The sequence below is a fragment of the Equus quagga genome, chromosome 8, assembly GCF_021613505.1.
Source record: "Equus quagga isolate Etosha38 chromosome 8, UCLA_HA_Equagga_1.0, whole genome shotgun sequence".
NCBI classification, from domain to species: domain Eukaryota; kingdom Metazoa; phylum Chordata; class Mammalia; order Perissodactyla; family Equidae; genus Equus; species Equus quagga.
In genome coordinates, this window is record NC_060274.1 from 81,117,469 (window position 1) to 81,130,044 (window position 12,576).

The 12,576-nt window shown below is 39.1% G+C and overlaps 1 protein-coding gene across 6 annotated transcripts in view; it reads right to left on the reverse strand.

Moving 5' to 3' along the window:
• The window catches only part of OSBPL3 (oxysterol binding protein like 3), a 173,052-nt gene that overhangs the window by 137,208 nt on the left and 23,268 nt on the right, over window positions 1-12,576 (reverse strand). The window contains exon 2 of one of the 6 annotated variants that reach the window (XM_046669447.1): window positions 12,288-12,385. The exons of the other annotated variants lie outside the window; for them this stretch is intronic. The gene's annotated coding sequence lies outside the window, so the exon portion shown is untranslated. The remainder of the gene's footprint in view (window positions 1-12,287; window positions 12,386-12,576) is intronic. 6 annotated transcript variants of the gene reach the window in all.

Sequence of the window (12,576 nt, forward strand, 5' to 3'; positions counted from 1 at the left end):
TTATTGAAAATGTCACTACCCAAAATAAATATTAAAAACAGATGTGACTTTGGTTGGTCCCTTCTGAATCTTCCTTGACACTTATCACTGTCCTCCAGGCAAGTCAGTTTATGAAGTTTACATCGTGTTTCAGGTTAAACACAAACTAGGAGAGACAATAATGGTTCAATTAAGAATCCTTTACTCACTCGGTCTTCCCATCATGAAAAGAAATATAAGTAGTAGAAATATAAGTAGTCAATAATTTCCTTTAATACGCAGAGAAAACCAAGGTAAAAATAAAGAATTTGTCAATCTGAAATCAAGAATAATTTAAGAAAATAACTTTATTGGGGAGAAAACAAAGATTACAAAGTGATCTTGACTTTGAGGAATGACTGGATTTTTTTGTATTCTAAAACACTACGTTCTGATTACAAAAGTGGCTGTAACTCCTCCCAAACTTACTATGAAACTTTGAGTAAGAGTTTCTATTTTCTTAAATTTACCTGACTCGATTACGGAGCCTACAGTGGTGACGCTAATAGATGTTAAAAATGCCATGGCATTGACGTAAACTAGTATGATCTCAGTAAAAAAAAAAAAAAGTGAATAAAGGCAAGGAAAAAAAATGTCACAGCAACTTTTAAATATTAAAAATCTCAATAAACCTGACCATCTCTCTCTCCCAAAAGGGAAGGAATGCCACACGCTCTTCCAAATGCTCTATTTTATCCAAAGGTTTGTACCACAAAACGGTAATTTTATTTGTATTCTTCTCATCTGGCAAGGTACGGAACTCCTCCATGAGGCCCATCTTATTCTCTTTAATAGTGACATTTTAAATTAATGAACAACATACATCTACATCCTTGTCAGAAATATTTTAGAATCCATAAAACACGAAGCAATAATTCTGGCACAATGAGTCAATGTCTGATTTTTTTCCCCCCGATGAGTCCCATGATTCATTTTTTTCTTGTATTTGAGCAAGAAACATTCTTAAGCCAAAACAGCCACTGCCAAATTATTTGATAAACTCTACCCAAGGCATTATTTGACAATAAAGAGACAAAAGAAAATCCACTTTATTTCAAATCCAGCACCATTTCTCTTCCACATGCCAATCTTACTCCCCCTTCAAGTAACTTTTCTTTTTTCCTGGCTGAACATCTCCATTTAATTTACTCTTTCTACTACAACACAGTTTCCTGCCCCTTCTCCATCCTAGTCACTCCCGGAGAACAGGATCCATTGTGGTATGTGCTCTGACCATCTAACAGAGAGTCCTGTATCTACTCATTCAACAAAGGCTTGGTGAGCACCAGGTATTATTCTATGAACTGGCACTACATGGTGACAAAGTCACTGTTCTTGTGAAGCTTAGTATCTCATCTAGCACCTAGAACAATGCCCAACACAAAGCAAGCACCTGCTAAATATTTTTTTAAATACCTCTAATGAAATGTAGTACCTGAATTTGAACAGAATGATTCCAAATGTGGTTTAATGTGGAAAGTGGCACACTCAGATATGGTGAAATGATTACTGACAGCGAGGGGAAAAAAAACTATAAACACGCATAAGACTGAAAAGCTGAACAGTTTCGAGTTTCTTTGTAACTCACTGTGTAGCTCAGGACCTAACTTCCTTAATCACAATGTAAGACATAGATAGATGTTCAATGCTTATAAGAGGTTCAAATTATGTCTACACTCTGTTCAAAAATGTAAGTAATATATTTTAGAGAGATGGAAGACACAGTTGATTTAAAGTATTTTATTTCTTAGTACTTGTTCCAATTACTATTGTTGTGTAACAAATTACCCCAAAACTTAGCAGCTTTGAACAACCATTTGGCTCATAATTTAGGGGGGTCAAAAATTTAAGAAAGGCTCTGCTGGGCGGTTCTGGTTCCGGGTCTCTCATGTGTTTGCAATCAGATGCCAGGTGGTACTGGAATCATCTGAAGGCCCAAGTGGGTGGGTGTCGAAGAGGGCTCCCTCACAAGGCTGGAAGTTGACGCTGGCTGTTGGCTGGGAGCTCAGCTGGGGTTGTTGACTGGAGTGACCACATATGGCTTCCCCAGCATGGAAATCTCAGAGTAGTCCTATTTCTATATGGCAGCTGGCTTTGCCATTATTAGTATGCCACGAGAAGCAGCAGAAGTTACAGGACCTCTTACAACCTAGTGTTAGAAGCCATTTATTGTCATGTCTGCCATGTTCAGTTGGTTGAAGCAGTCACTAGCCGACTCAGACTCAAGAGGAGGGTACACAGACCCCACCAATCAATGTGAGGAGAATTTCTGGCCATTTTTACACACTGCCACAGCTCTTAAAGGGGTAAGTTTCAAGTATTTAAAAAATGTGGTTAGGTAGAAGACTGCATTGTAGATACGAGTCATTATGAGGGAAATATTATCTGTTATTTCGTTTAGTCCAAATGTCTTCTTTTGTTAAATAAGCTAAGCTTAATTAACGAATTAATTAGCTTAACAAAAGGGTTACAGGAACACCTTTTGAACTTCTGGACTTGTAAGCAACAAAGGCCACAAAAGCACAGGAGTCCTGCCCATTTCTTAAGGGCAGGCTCCAGGTCCACCTTACCCACTCCAGGCGGCTGTGGTTTCTTCTTCCTCTACTCTGCTCACTTCACTCTTCATCATATACTTTGGATTGGTGAGTTGTGGAAGCAGGGGCAGGGGGAGGCAGTGAGAGAGAGAGAGAGAGACTGACTCCATTTATTGAGTCAAAGCTTTGGGAGGATAAGAACTGTCTTAATTCTTTCTCTTTCCCACAGCACCCAGCAGGCACCCAATAAAGGTTTGCTGTTTGGCTTGTGCTTCTTACCTCATTCATCCCTTTAAAATGCTAAAACAAAGAAGCAATTTGTATCACAGGAGGCTGGACTGCTGAGCTCTGGGGAGGCTTAGAGCTGTCTAAAAACAAATACAGGAATTCCCCATCCCCATGATGGTCAAGTCAAGGTGTTTACGGAGGATTAAAACATCAAATGGAGGTTGGACTCAAAGATTCTAAGGTCCCTTCTAAGTAAGACTTCCATAATTCTGTGATATAGGACTTATAAAATGAAAGCAAAACTGAATTCCTATAAATGTGTGAAATATGCCATTCACTATTCTCCTTCCAAAAATGTACTGAAATAAAAGACACCTAGGAAACTCAGAATAAAACCCTTCCGGGTATAATTCAATACTCTACAGAAGGAATCAACCCACAGGATATTTGTAACTTGGTTTCACCAGAAACTTCCAGAACACTCTTCCCCACTGCTGCTTCCACTCCCCCAGCGGCTACCCCTGAAAGTTACATACTCTCATTTCACAGGAAATACCTTTCCACAGTCACTAACCAGGAATGAATCCCAAAGTCACATTTTCAGAGTAATGTTTTATCCCTAACCATACCAACAACTTACTTACATGAGGAGGGAGGAGGTCAAATATTCCCAAACAGATCTAGGAGTCACTATTTCTGAGTAGATAGCAGAATATTTCCTCACGTGAAACAAAAAATATTTTTAAACAGAATTTGAACACAAAGAATAAGGTATAAATTAAACTATGACCAGAACACAAATTACATGTGTATATTCACTGCACACCTATCATGCACCAGATTCTGTGATGGGTGTTGGCAATGGACAGTGGACAGGCAGACACTACAACGGGCCCAAAGAGCTCGATCCAATCATGGTGTGTCAAAGATGCGAGAGACTATCACAGATTAAACTTCAAGAATAATAAGGTTTTTTAAATATTTAATGTTCACTCATTCTAAATCTTTCACTGGAGATAAGAAAACCTATCAAATACCATACAGCAAACTCACAGACCTGTAGAGAAATCCCTTGAGCTGGAGCTGACAAAGACAGATCACAGAGAACCACAGTCTCCCATAGCTATCGAAGATGCAGAGAGAAAGAAAACTCGCAAGTGGTTTCAAGGCTGCGAATGTTAGCCTACAAAAGAAAGTCTTCAGAGAAGACAAGGCAGCTGTTTTCAAATTTCTGAAGTATTGCTGCACAGATGACCTCAGATTTATTCTGCTTCAGAGGTAGACCTAAGGCTTACGGGTAGAAGTTAAAACAAGCAGATTTACCTTATCGTTAAAAAAAGACCCTTCTAACAGTTTGAGAGCTCACAGCTGGAATAGGTTTCATGAAATGGTGCTGAATTCCCCACCAAGAAAGAACATTTCAGAGGCTAAATGATGTCTCTTAGCAAAGTTGTGTAGACTATAGAATCAGATGATGGATGAGACTGGATGATATTTAAGATCCCTTCTTCCAACCCTAAAATTCCATCATCCACTTTACGGAAAAGGAAGTCTCCACCTTTCTTTGAGTAGATAATCACCAAGTCATCTACTAAAAGTCTTGGGATCCCTATTTCTAAATTTTTGTCTGGGTATTTGTCTGCCTAGGCCAATACTGAAGCCAGCTAGTCTCACTGAGCCTGTTATCAAGGGCGGGGAAGGGGTCAGAAGCATCTTAATTGGTAGAGCATATGGGGTGACTCTCCGGGAAAAAGCTTTTCTGGGATGTGTATACAAAGTGTATGGTTCCATATGACTAAGCAAAGGAAACCAGTTGTACCTAGTGGCAATGCTGCTCAACAGAAACAACAGTTCACTGAAAAGTATTCAGGTTTTAGGACCTAACTTTCATGATCTGACAATGACTTCCCAAAAGACTCCACAACTCATGATTTCTTTGGGCTGCTACTTCTTCATTTCTTCTTTGTCAGTTTCATAATACCATCTACATTCTCATCATGAAAATATCATTAGTAATCTCACCACACTGGGAAGAATTAGCGTTAGTAGTTTGGTGTGAATCCACTTAGAATTTATTGATCTATTTATTCACATTAATGGAATCATATTTTACATATTGTTATATGTAATATATTCTGCAGTTTTCACTTAACAACACATTCTGGATATCTTTCCATGATAAGACATACAGACCTACAGTATAGCTTCACAGCATTCATTATATACTGTGTTTCATCAACTGTAGGAAATGCTTTTTTCTAACATTGGGTGTGTCTCACATTTAACGGCCATCGCAGTTTACCCGACAGCATATTTTTCTTCCTTAGTGGTACATTTTCTTTCTCGGTAATACATAAATTAATGGTGGATCCTACAATTAACAGTCTTTGATTCAATGATATCGTTGGTTGTACTTTATGTAATCAATCCACTTTTGGTCTTCATAGCAGATATTCTTGGTGTCTCTTGCCATATTCCCCCAACCCAGCTCTGATTTCAGCTGTAGCCATGGTGGGGAGTTCCAAGTAGGGCAGACTCAAGCTTACGGCTCCCACCATAGGTAACAGATGTATTCCCCTTGTTGTCCAGGGCCTTCTCTGAAGGTAGGCACCAACTCAGCCTGAAGGCAAGGGCAGCCCAGAAGTGTGGAGCATTAATGGCTCAGGTTACAACCTCAACCAGGGGGCTACAGGGCAACTGTATAAATGCTGTAGCCTCCTCCTATCTTTCCAAAGGAGGAATCTGGAAGCAGAACCAAGCCCAAGTTGCCTACAGGATCAACCTTCATAACACACTCTTACTGGCTTTTCTTCCCTCCCTGCCTCTCTCTCTGCTCCCTCACTCCTGCTTCCTAGGACGGCCTCCCAAATAAACTACCTGGACCCAACTCTTTGCTTCAGGCTACGCTTTCAGGGGAAATCAAACTAAGGCAGTGGTTATTTAGGTTATTTCTAAGTCTCAGTTTCTTTATCTGTAAAACGAGAAAATGAAACTAAAATCTCTTCCAGCTCTTACATTCTAAACCTCCAGAGGATCTCCTTCTTTCATATATCATGAGGGTGACCTCTTCAACCCAGAGGTGCAAACTGTCTCTTTCTCCTGAAGCTTAGTGATCCATCACACCAATAAGCTCTGATGTTACAAAACTATGTCATTAAACTTCACGGTAAATATAGGACCAAGTCTTTCAAGTGGGACAAAGAGGAAGAAAGAACCACCGAGAGATGCCAGAGTTGATGGGTGTTCTGCTTCAAAATGATAATCACATTGATGAACTCACTCGACAAGTCCTTAACACAAGATACAGGCCCAACTGGAGAGTCTGGCCTTACTCGACGATTTAAACTGGCTCCAATTTTCCAGTGCTGTATGCTTCAAAAGTATGTTTGTAAATCAACGGCTTGGAATTTGCAATTTGTTTTTCCCACAGAAATGCTATTATAAATGATTAGGTTCCCAAGCCCGGCCATTGAAAGTATCAATTCTGTAAAAGCACTAAGCTCCAGCACAGAAGTTCCTATGGAAACACATAACTTTACCACACTGCATTCCTTTACCAGAGAAAATATTTAGTGATACAGTCAAGGTTCTAGGAACAATTATTCACCCCCTCGACACATACACACAAAGATACACACACAAACACATCCTGGTGAAAGGGGATTTCTCAAGAATCAAAATGCCTGTACTGATGTTCATTTCAGCCCTTATTAACTAGTTTTGAAATCAAGATAGACCAAAAAAACAAACTCAACAAAGCTCTCAAAGACGAAAGTAGAAACAATTTAATTCAACACACAAAACGTGTGAAACTTCTTGGCCAAAGATAAGAGTAGAGAGAAAGAAAGAGGGCCTTTCAGAAGAAGTTTGCTCAGAATTAAAGTGAGTATGTAGGGGCTGGCCTGGTGGCACAGTGGTTAAGTCTGAGCGCTCTGCTTTGGCAGACCAGGGTTCGAGGGTTTGGATCCTAGGCGTGGACCTACACACCACTTGTCAAGCCATGCTGTGGTGGCATCCCACATACAAAAATAGAGAAAGACTGGCACAGATGTTAGCTCAGGGCCAATATTCCTCACCAAAAAAAAAGTGGGTGGGTATGTAATTTGGAAATCAGACCACCATAAAGGACTGCTTAATGTCAATGCCCAACAGCTAAAAGTCAAGCTACAACATTACAAGAGACCAAACCTGAGCTGAAGAAAAAATTTACCTTCCTCTTTACGTAAAGCTAAGCCTTAAATCTTAATGGATCAAAGTTGCATTTATATGAAATTGTATCAAAGCCCCACAATTAATACATCCTCATTTAATATTTAAACGGCCACCACCACCACTATCCACCCCTATAAAAAGAAAGACTCTCCTAATATTTGCAAATCATATATCTCATAAGGGGTTAATATCCAAAATATATAAAGAACTCATACAACTCAACAGCAAAAGAACAAACAATCCTATTAAAAACAAGCAGATGATCTGAATAGACATTTTTCCAAAGAAGACACACAGATGGCCAACAGGTACATGAAAAGGCACCGGGGAAACGCAAATCAAAACCACCAGGAGGTATCACCTCACACCTGTCAGAATGGCTGTCATCACACAAGAGATAACAGGTGTTGGCAAGGATGGAGAAAAGGGAACTTACTGTTGATGGAAATGTAAACTGGTGCAGCCACCACGGAAAACAGTATGGAGGGTCCACAAAAAACTAAAACTAGAACTACCATATAATCCAGCAATTCCACTGTTGGGTATTTATACAAAGAAAACAAAAAAACTGACTCGAAAAAATATATGGCCTTCCGTGTTCACCGCCGCATTATTTACGAATACAGAAACAACCTAAGTGTCCATCAATGGATGAATGCACAAAGAAAATGTGGTGTGTGTATATATATATATATATATATATATAAAAAATGAAATATTATTCAGCCACAAAAAGGAAAGAAATCTTGCCATTTACAACAACATGGATGGACCTGAGGGCATTATGCTAAGAGAAATAAACAGAGAAAGACAAATACCATGTGATCTTAGTTATACGGGGAATCTAAAAAACAAAAAAAAAGAAAGAAACACCAAGTTCATAGATACAGAGAACAGGCTGGTGGTTGCCAGAGGTAGGGGATGGGGCAGTGGGCAAAATGGGTGAAGGGGATCAAAAGGTTCAACCTTCCAGTTACAAAATAAATAAATCATGGGATGTAATGTACAGCATGGTGACTATAGTTAATAATGCTGTACTGTATATTTGAAAGTTACTAAGAAACTAAATCTTAAAAGTTTTCAAAAAAAAAAAGAAAGAAAGAAAGAAAGACTTCCTAACACCAATTATTGATGATTGTGGCATCAGGTAATAGAAAGTGGAGAGGAGAGAAACGAAGAAATCTGGGATTGTGGAAATAGACTGTCAAAGAAATTAATCTTATAGTCTTATACAAAAATCTTTTTTAAGGGCTGGCCCCATGGCTCAGTGGTTAAGTTCGCAGGCTCTGCTTCGGCAGCCTGGGGTTTTGCCAGTTGGGATCCTGGGCACCGACCTAGCACTGCTCAGCAGGCCATGCTGATGTGGCGTCCCACGTAGAGAACTCAAAGGACCTACAACCAGAACATACAACTATGTACTAGGGGCTCTGGGGAGAAGAAGAAGAAAAAAAGAAAAGATTGGCAACAGTTGTTAGCTCAGGTGCCAATCTTTAAAAAATAAAAAAAAATAAAATTTTTAATGGCCCAACATAAGTGGATCCTTAGATGATGTTTTTTCAAGTGTTTTAAAAATAAAAATGTCTTTAAATAAAAGCTCAAGTAAAAAGTAAATCATAATTACTCTTTCAATCGTGCATAGAGGATTTATATTTAATTTCCTATCCCCTTTGGTTAAAAAAAGGGAAAAATGAAAAGTAAGTGCAAACCAAAAAGGTCACTCAGCAATATTAAATATATACATAGAGTCCATGACTATGAATGTGGATACAAAGAACAAAAAACACTTTTAGAGCTGGGAAAAGAATTTGATTTACAAAAGCCAGAAGACTGTTAGTGTTTATGACATAAACTTTATTATTGTATGTACACACACACACACACACACACACACACATATAAAGGATGTTCTGTCTTTTTCTTTTCCTCGAAGTTCCCTAGCTTACCAGTAAAGATGTAAGAATTGAGCTTGAAGTAAAAATATTCTTTTACTTTCTTCTTCCATGCAGTGGCTGACAAAAACCGCCACAGGGGAGAAACCTGTATTAATTATCCTCATGGCTTGCAAGAAAAGCTCTTTATTAATTTCAGACTAAACAGATACAAATAAACAGAGACAAAACACTCCAGACATAAATCTGCCGCAAAAGCTCTCCAAAATGAGACATAACACCCCCGGTACATCTTTCAGCTTGGATGAAGAAACACTTTCAGCAAGACCTGGAATGTTTTCATTTTTTTTAAACATAAAAGGGAATATTTTATTCAACCATGAATGAAACTGTAGAAAGCTTCTGTATTGTTGACGGGAACACCTCTTGGGGATACGATTTAGTGGAATTATATCACCGAATAACTAAAAGGAAGAACAGGAATGAACGTGGAGGGGCCTCCTCCCGGCCACTCTTGCATGCTTTGAAAAAGGAGCTCAGATGTGGATAAAGTTTTAGAACGCAGTCGTCGAGAGGCACTTGAACTACCCAGGCACCAGAATGACGCACAAAATTCTATTCGACAAAACTAATATTTGATTTGGGTTAGGATCAACAATCTAAACAGAATTAAGGAAAAGAATTTAAAAACTAACCAAACATAAGTAATATAAACTTTTGTTTCGGGGACAGGGAAACTGAGGCCTATAGGCTCAACATTTGCTCCATGTCCTGTTACCACTAACCATACACCTGGTTACCTAGGTGTACCTTGTGTCTGCCTTCACACTCAATACAAGGCACTGGAGCAGACTGAAACCGCAGAAGGGATGGTCGAATCCTCCATGTCCAAAAAATTATTTTTAACATCCTTAAACAATACATGAAACTGGATTAAAATTTTAGGTATTGCTCTACCGATAAGGGAAGCCTCATATGAGCCACCTCAAGAGATCAGGTACTAAACTTTTTTCTTGAATTTAATGTAATTCATGCCAGGCCTATGTATACTGATATACAAAATTCTACAACATTCTTAACTCTATGTATTACATCAACTCTAAGGAGATTATGTCAGGTAATTTCCAGGATTCCTTGGTTGTAACAATCTGCAAACCATTAGCTGAATCCATAAACAAGGGTACCATCAGGGTTCTCAAACTTAAAACATCCCCCACATTCAATTCCCTTTCCCCTCCTCCACCTCCCCTAAAATAACTCTGGGCTTTCTCAAACGTAATACTACCTCAAAAGATAAACAGATTAAACTTTCACTTGAAAGGTTTCGTTCCATCACTCTCATGGTTCCGGCCACCCATCTATAGCACAATTCGCCATATCCAACCATTTGTGAGCTCTGCCAAGCAGTTAGCCCATATCTTTCCAAACCGAGCAACTCTTCCCTGGGGTTTCTTTCAGGAAGAATCCCAGCAAGTTCTAATTTCCTATTCCTGGAGGAAAGGTTGCTCAGAACTTGGGGTTAAATGCCTTTTATTAAAGTATTGCATGGTTGCTGAATTATAACCAGAATTTCAATCTTCATCTTAAATACGAGTTTATTAATTGAGCATTTGTTAGTATTCTCAGGATGAAAACCAAATAGATTAACAGAAAAAGGATTAGGCACATTAAAAAGCAGTCAGATTGTATCACTTATTAAGTAGTTCATAGCCAAGGAGGGAAGCTCATTCTAAACAGAAACCACAGATTTATATCCACTCCCTATTTCAGGACCTGGCACGCAGATGCTCAATAAATGCTGAATGAATGAATGAATGAAAATAAAACTCCAAGTCACTTCAGACCAAGGCACAACTGAAGCTCCATTTTATAAATGGTCGATGTCCTCTGGCATTTCATTAGCTGTTCCATGGCATGAACGAGAAGGATGTAGTATGTATCCCAGGATTAACTCTTGCAACAAAATGTTAGACAAATGAGATCACAAAGAAAATCATCTGTGTGCTAATCAACATAACAACAGTGATAGACAATCTGAAATACTTCCTCAGTCACTGGGACAGACCTTAGAACATACGCAGAGAAAGGGTCTGGGTAACACTGGAGATAACAGGCCCAAACAGATCACTCTTCCTCTTGCATGGCACTCCACTCTTCTACCTTCCCCAACAGCTACAGCTTTCATGGAGGCAAACAGAGGAGCTATGATGTCCAAATAGACACTGAGTCACTCAAGCTGAAACACCGTCCTGAACCCCAGGAGTCTTCCAGCTGCTTTACTAAGTTCTGAAAAGTCTTTCTGGTCAAACAGTTTGGGTTAGGTTTTTTTTTTTTTTTGAGCAAATTAAGATATCTTTAGACATGAAGTTATTATTTATTCTCTGCACTGAGAGAGATTGTTACTTTTTAATCCTTTCTCCATAAGGATGTCAAAATCTTCCAGTCACAAGGTAAGGCATCAAACCAAAATAGCTTTACAAGTTCCGTATAATTATGAATGTCGTTACAGCTACTCTCATGTCAACAATCATTTACCCTCCTTGAATTCATATAAACACATTCACTAGAGACTCATTTAACGTGGGCCTTTCTGCTCCAAAGAAACTAGACAGCAGCCCTCTCATCATTCCAACCATATTACTCAATGCCGTCTGGCCAATTCTCTCACACAGACCAGAAAAAAAAAACAAATGCAAGAAGATAAGGCCTGCAACCCTTCTTACCCCACCTCCTGCAAATGAACCCCAGTTCTGTCTAAAGAACACCGTAAAAGAATTAAAACTTGGACCCTAAACAAACAAAAAATCATTCTGCATTGACACCCTCTCTTTAATTTCAACTTGGAAATTTTTAGCACGAATATGGTGACCAAACTATGTTACCTAGAAATTATAAGGGTGGAAGACATTTTTGAAAGGATATTTTTAAAAGAGCGTAAGAAATATCATACGGGGGTCTAATAAGCAGTTCCTCTGGCCAAGGGTTCTTGCCGATAGTACTAAAGAGATGGGATACTTATCCCATCCAATGGGCTGGATTGGGATGGAGTGAAAGGATAAAGCAATTGGGCAGATAAGGAAAATGTAATCACACCCTCCATAATCATGACTTCAAAGACCCATGATGTCCCTTGGTCACTAGAAGTTTCATGAAAATAGGGTTTTTATTTTGTCACTGCTATACAGACCCCCAGTACTTGAACAGTGTCTGGCACATAAAAGGCTCCCCATAAATTATTCTTGAATTAATACATTGTTTCAGCAGAGTCATCCAGTAACACTTTAATTTACTAGTTCCCTACTAATAACGCAAAAAACACTTAAACCTTTCCCATAATGCAACTGGGTGCCACCATGTCATTCAGGGATTCATTCATTCCAGCTGCAAAAATATACTAAACACTTACAGTATGTTGGGAATACAATGGTGGACAAGACATGGAGTTCTTGCCCTCACAGGGCTTGCATTCCAGTGACTTTGCCTGGCTGCCAGGTGGAGGACTGGCTGTGGGAGTGGAGAGGAGAAACAAAGAGGCCAGTTAGGATGCTAGTGTAGACCAAAGGTGAGATGATGGTAGCTCAGATCAGGAAGGACTTGATGAGAAGGGATTGGATTCAGAATATATTTGGTACATTTGGAGGTTGATGGGAATAATCCAGGAGATGGAGCAATTGATAATGCAAGAGAAGGAGATA